This window comes from Miniopterus natalensis, chromosome 14, assembly GCF_054644295.1.
Source record: "Miniopterus natalensis isolate mMinNat1 chromosome 14, mMinNat1.hap1, whole genome shotgun sequence".
NCBI lineage: Eukaryota > Metazoa > Chordata > Mammalia > Chiroptera > Miniopteridae > Miniopterus > Miniopterus natalensis.
Window position 1 is genome coordinate 38,878,497 of NC_142094.1, and position 6,782 is coordinate 38,885,278.

Here is a 6,782-nt window from a genome sequence, read left to right on the forward strand (position 1 = left end):
TTCAGGAGCAGCTTCATCATGCAGGGAAATACAGAGATCAGTAATAGTGAGGAACTAAATACAAAGGAGCCACAGAAACCTAAAAATAAAAGTCAGAGCAGAAATTTAAAAAATTGTAAATAGGAAATCAATAGAGAAAATCCATGAAAACAAAGCTGTTTTTTTGAAAAGTTCAGTAGAATTGATAAACCCATAGCCAGTATCCCTGAAAAGAGAGAAGACACAGATTACTATTGTCCAAGTTAAAAGAGGGGCCACTGCTCTGATGCCATAGACATTAAAAGGATATTAAAGGAATATTATGAACAGTTCTATGCCCACAAATTTGATAGTGTAGATGAAATGGGTCATTTCCTTAAGCACACAGGCTGTCAAATCTGACAAGAGGGAGTAACAGCAACATGTCATAATAGGAAACCCTGAACTTTCATTCTCCTAGTGGACACGCTGGTTCACAGCAACACATGGATCAATTCTCTTTGTAAAAAATTCAAGAACTCATTGAAAGACCGCTATACCCTGAGTGGATGTGAATCCAGCCACATCAAAGTCAGAAAGAAAAGTGGAGCCATACTCTTGCCATACTGCCAACCCCGGCAAAGTGCCATATGATTGAGCAGGAACCCAGTAGCTCCCAGCTTCTCCCTGGGGAGCAAAGGAGTTGGACTGCACCCCTAGCAGCCCAAACTTACATAGCTTGTGGGGAGAGTTGCATGAGGAGCTGGCTTATCTCTTGCTTGTACTGGAGCACTGACAAAACTCAGCATAGTCTAGATACCTTGGGGCAGCTAGAACAGAAAAAGCATTAGCAGGACTTATGGCATTGGCCCTTCAAGAATGAATCCCTCTCATTTCTCTATACCACATCTGCACCCTCAGGTCGGATTCCTTCTTCTCTAGACTCTGAGATACAGCTGTGCAGGAAGAGACCAGGTTCCGCTCTGCAAAGAGCTCATCTTCCAGGCCAAGGACCCTCAGTGGATGACTTGTTAAAGATTTTTGAATTTGTGGGAATCCAGCAGGTCCACAAGAACAAAAATTACTCTTCAGGAAACGGAGATAATTCAGTCCTTTTTTTTTTTTTTTTTTTTTTTTTTTTAAATTAGAGGCAGGGCTCTTTATTTTTATTTTTTTATTTTTAAATATATCCTTATTGATTTCAGAGAGAGGAAAGGAGGGGGAGAGAGAGAGAGAGAGAGAGAAACATCAATGATGAGAGAGTCGTCACTGATCAGCTGCCTCCTGCACACCCCCAACTGAAGAACGAGCCTGCAACCGGGGCATATTCTCTGACCAGGAATTGAACCTCAATCCCCTGGATCCTAGGTCAATGCTCAACCACTGAGCCACGCACGGCTGGGCAACAATTCAGTCTTAACAACATTCATCATGTCCAGTGTACAATCAGAAATTCCTAGACTTGCAAAGAAACAAAAAGCAATTTCCAAGTGGAGATAATTCAGTTGATAGAAACTGAGACAGTTCAGTTACTGGATTTAAAATACAAAGACATGTCAGCAGTTATTATGAATAATTTTAAAGACTTGATAAAAAATCTGGACTTAATGACTGAAGAGATGAGGGACTCTCTTAAAAATGATCTAAAGGAAATTTTAGGAGTAAGAAGTACAATACTTGAAATAACAAATCCAAAGAACTCCAGTACCAGAAAAGGGTGGCAACAAATAAAAGATGCCACGTCAATAAAAACAGGATTGGTAGAGAAAATAGAAAAAGACAATCATGTTGAGTATATTGAAAATTAGCAAAATAGTTAAACTTGGTAGCAAATTTGACAAAGCTGAAGAGTGCAGTACTAACCAAGGCAAGGAACTGTCCCCGAATGAATCACAAAATCACAAAGTCGTAGAAAATGTGGAAGAAACCATAGGTAATACAGATGATGCAGGTAGAAATTGCAACATCCATATAGAAGTTACAGGAGAGGGCCAAAAGCATGGAGAAGATGTACTAGTCAAAGAAATAAGAGAGGAAAACATCCCTTAGTACTTCGAAAATAAAGAGAAAATTCTAAAAGCCTTCAAAGAAGTTGGAGTAATATTTACATTGACAGCAGACTTTTCATCAGCAAAACTGGACATTAGTAAGCAATGGAGTAATGTCTTCAACATTCTGAAGGAAAATTGATTTTGAACCAAAAATTTTATGCTAAGTTAACATTTAAACGTGATGGTGAAATCAGGACTTTTTCAGACATGCAAAGTCTCAGCAAATTTATCAGCCAAAAATCTTTTATGAAAAAATTACTAAAAGATGTACTCCCAGAAAATGAAAAAATAAAGAAAGGAAGAAGATATGGGATTCAAGAAAAAATGGATAAAACTCTAATAGCCTCAAAGCATGGAGCCGGGGGAGCAACCAGTGATGGCTTGAGCTTTCCATTTATTAAAGAGGTAAAGGTTCCTGAGCCAGGTAAGGTAAAAAACTTAGAGACTCAAGAGGAAGAGGCTTCAGAGTGGAAGGAAAAAGAAGCCCTTGAGGAAGAAGAGGTCTCAGAGCTAGAGGAGGAAGACGAAGAGGCTTTAGAGTTGGAGGAGGGAGAAGAGACCTCAGGGCTGGAGCAAGAGACTTCTGAGTCAGAGGAAGGAGAAGAGACCTCAGAGCTAGAGGAGGAAAGAGAAGAGGTTTCAGATTTGGAGGAAGAAGACACCTAAGGGCTGGAGGGAAAAGAGGCCTCAATATTATGTAAGGAACAGCACTGATACTTACAGCATTCTACTATGGCAAATACAAAGCATGGAGTTGAAATAGCCAGTGATGAGTTGAATATTTTGACTAAAGAGGTAGAAGATTCTGAGAAAGAGGAGGAAGACTCAGACTGGGAATTGAAAGTGTTCTTCACATGGGAGGAAGAAGGGGACTCTGAACCAGAAAACATAAAGACTACCTCCCAGATTGAGGGAAAAAACAGGCCTCATGTGAACTTAAAGAACTTGCCTGTCATTCTTTGTCTTAAAATTCTGAAAACAAAAAATTTGTGAAACACAAGTTAATGTCTAAAGAAAGACTTACTACAAGAATCAGAAGAGAACTTTGGTAGAGGTGTAATTAATTTATTCAGAGACATACAGCGGAGACTGGAAATGTTACAAGATACCTTCCTGGAAAGAGAAATTACCAGTTTTGTGTAGAGATTTGGTAATGGTAACGATGACACCTGGGTTTAGGGTTATTTTGAGGGTTAGTGTTAGGGAGATGGTTACGGTTAGGATTAAACCTAGGGTTAGCGTTAGTCCTACTGTTAGTCTTAGGGTTATAGTTAGAATTACGATTAGACCTAGGGTTAGGGTTAGGCTTAGCATTAGTCTTAGAGTTTCAATTATGGGTAGGATTAGACCTATGCTTACGATGAGGTTGATGGTTAGAGTTAGGGACATGATTAGGGTTAGGATTAAATATACTGTTAGGGTTACGTTGAGGGTAAGGGTTAGAGAGATGGTTAGGGTTAGGATTAGACCTAGGGTTAGGGTTATGTTGAGGGCTAGGGTTACAGAGATGGTAAGGGTTAGGATTAGACATAGGGATGGAGTAATGTTGACGGCTAGGGCTGGAGAGCTGGTTCAGGTTAGGATTAGACATAGGTTTAGCGTTATGTTGAGGGCTAGGGTTAGAGGGCTGGTTCGGGTTAGGATTAGACCTAGGGTTAGGGTTATGTTGAGGGCTAGGGTTGGGGAGCTGGTATAGGCTTAGGATTAGACCTAGGGTGAGGGCTACATTGAGGGCTAGGGTTAGAAAGCCGGTTCAGGTTGGGATTAGAAATAGGTTTAGGGTTATTTGAGGGCTAGGGTTAGAGGGCTGGGTCGGGTTTGGATTAGACCTAGGGTTAGGATTATGTTGAGGGATAGGGTTAGAGAGCTGACTCGGGTTAGGATTAGACTTAGAGTTTGTGTTATGCTGAGGAAAAGGGTTAGAGAGCCAATTCAGGTTAGGATTAGACCTAAGGTTAGGGTTATATTGAGGGATAGGGTTAGAGAGATGGTTAGCGATATGATTAGACCTAGGACTAGCGTTATGTTGAAGGCTACGGTTACAGAGATGGTTAGCGTCAGGATAAGACCTAGGGTTAGGGTTATGTTGAGGGCTAGGGTGAGACAGCTGGTTCGGGTTATGATTAGACCTCGGGTTTGGGTTATACTGAGGACTAGGGTTAGAGAGCCAGTTCTGGCTAGGAATAGACCTACCGTTATGGTTATATTGAGGGTCAGGGTTAGAGATCTGGTTCAGTATAGGACTAGACCTAGGGTTAGGGTTATGTTGAGGGTTAGGGTTAGAATGCTTCTTCGAGGTAGGATTAGACATAGGGTTAGGGTTATGTTGAGAGCTAGGGTTAGACAGATGCCCTGAGTTAGGATTAGACCTAGGGTTAGCGTTATGTTGAAGGTTAGGGTTAGAGAGAGGATTAAGGTTAGGATTAGACCTACGTCTAGTGTTATGTTGAAGGCTATGGTTAGAGAGATGGTTAGCGTCACGATGAGACCGAGGGTTAGGGTTATGTTGATGGTTAGGGATAGAGAGCTGGTTCGGGTTAGGATTAGACCTAGTGTTAGGGTTGTCTTGAGGACAAGGGTTAGAGAGCTGGTTGAGGTTAGTATTAGACCGAGGGTTAGGGTTATGTTGACGGCTAGGGTTAGAGAGCTGGTTTGGGTTAGGATTGGACCTCGGGGTAGGGTTATGTTGAGGACTAGGGTTAGAGAGGTGATTCCAGTTAGGATTAGACCTGGGGTTAGGGTTATGTTGAGGGCTAAGGTTAGAGAGCTCGTTCGGGATAGGATTGGGCCCAAGGTTAGGGTTATGTTGAGGACTAGGGTTAGAGAGCTCGTTAGGGTTAGTATTAAACTTAGGGTAAGGGTTATATTGAGGGCTAGGGTTAGAGAGGTGATTCCAGTTAGGATTAGACCTGGGGTTAGGGTTATGTTGAGGGATAGGGTTAGAGAGCTCGTTCGGGTTAGGATTGAGCCCAGGGTTAGGGTTATGTTGAGGGCTAGGGTTAGAGAGCTGGTTTGGCTTAGAATGAGACATAGGGTTAGGGTTATGTTGACGGCTAGGGTTAGCGAGCTGGTTTGGGTTAGGATTGGACCTAGGGTTAGGGTTATGTTGAGGGTTAGGGTTAGAGAGCTGGTTCGGGATAGGATTAGAACTAGGGAAAGAGTTACGCTGAGGACTAGGGTGGGAGAGCTGGTTCCGGTTACGATTAGAACTAGGGTTGGGGTTATGCTGAGGGAAAGGGTTAGAAAGCCAGTTCTGGCAAGGAATAGACCTAGGGATAGGGTTATATTAAGGGTCAGGATTAGAGAGCTGGTTCGGGATAGGATTAGACCTACAGTGAGGGTTATGTTGAGGGTTAGGGTCAGAATCCTGGTTCGGGTAAGGATTAGACATAGCTTTGGCGTTATGTTGAGGGCTAGGGTTAGAGAGAAGGTTAGGGTTGGGATAGGACCTAAGGTTAGGGTTTTTTTGAGGGCTAGGATTAGAGAGATGGTTCGAGTTAGTAATAGTCCTAAGGTTAAGGTTATGTTGAGCGCTAGCGTTAGAGAGCTGGTACGGGATAGCATTAGACCTAGGGTTAGGGTTACGTTAAGGGCTAGGGTTAGAGAGCTGGTTTGGCTTAGAATGAGACATAGGGTTAGGGTTATGTTGACGGCTAGGGTTAGCGAGCTGGTTTGGGTTAGGATTGGACCTAGGGTTAGGGTTATGTTGAGGGCTAGGGTTAGAGAGACGGTTAGGGTTGGGGTTGGACCTAAGGTTAGGGTTATGTTGAGGACTAGGGTTAGAGACACGGTTAGGGTTGGGGTTGGACCTAGGGTTAGGGTTATGTTGAGGGCTAGGGTTAGAGAGACGGTTTGGGTTGGGATTGGGCCTAGGGTTAGGGTTATGTTCAGGGCTAGGGGTAGAGAGACGGTTAGGGTTGGGACTGGACCTAGGGTTAGGGTTATGTTGAGAGCTAGGGTTAGAGAGACGATTAGGGTTGGGATTGGACCTAGTGTTAGGGTTATGTTGAGGGCTAGGGTTAGAGAGACGGTTAGGGTTGGGATTGGACCTAGGGATAGGGTTATGTTGAGGGCTAGGGTCAGAGAGACGGTTAGGGTTGGGATTGGACCTAGGGTTAGGGTTATGCTGACGGCTAGGGTTAGAGAGACGGTTAGGGTTGGGATTGGGCCTAGGGTTAGGGTTATGTTGAGGGCTAGGGGTAGAGAGACGGTTAGGGTTGGGACTAGACCTAGGGTTACGGTTATGTTGAGGGCTAGGGTTAGAGAGACGGTTAGGGTTGGGATTGGACCTAGGGTAAGAGTTATGTTGAGGCCTAGGGTTAGAGACACGGTTAGGGTTGGGATTGGACCTAGGGTTAGGGTTATGTTGAGGGCTAGGGTTAGAGAGACGGTTAGGGTTGGGATTGGACCTAGGGTTAGGGTTATGTTGAGGGCTAGGGTTAGAGAGACGGTTAGGGTTGGGATTGGACTTAGGGTTAGGGTTATGTTGAGGGCTAGGGTTAGAGAGAGAGTTAGGGTTGGGATGGCACCTAGGGTTAGGGTTATGTTGAGGGCTAGGGTAGAGAGACGGTTAGGGTTGGGATTGGACCTAGGGTTACGGTTATGTTGAGGGCTAGGGTTAGAGAGACGGTTAGGGTTGGGATTGGACCTAGGGTTAGGGTTATGTTGCGGGCTAGGGTTAGAGAGACGGTTAGGGTTGGGATTGGACCTAGGGTTAGGGTTATGTTGAGGGCTAGGGTTAGAGAGACGGTTAGGGTTGGGATTGGACCTAGG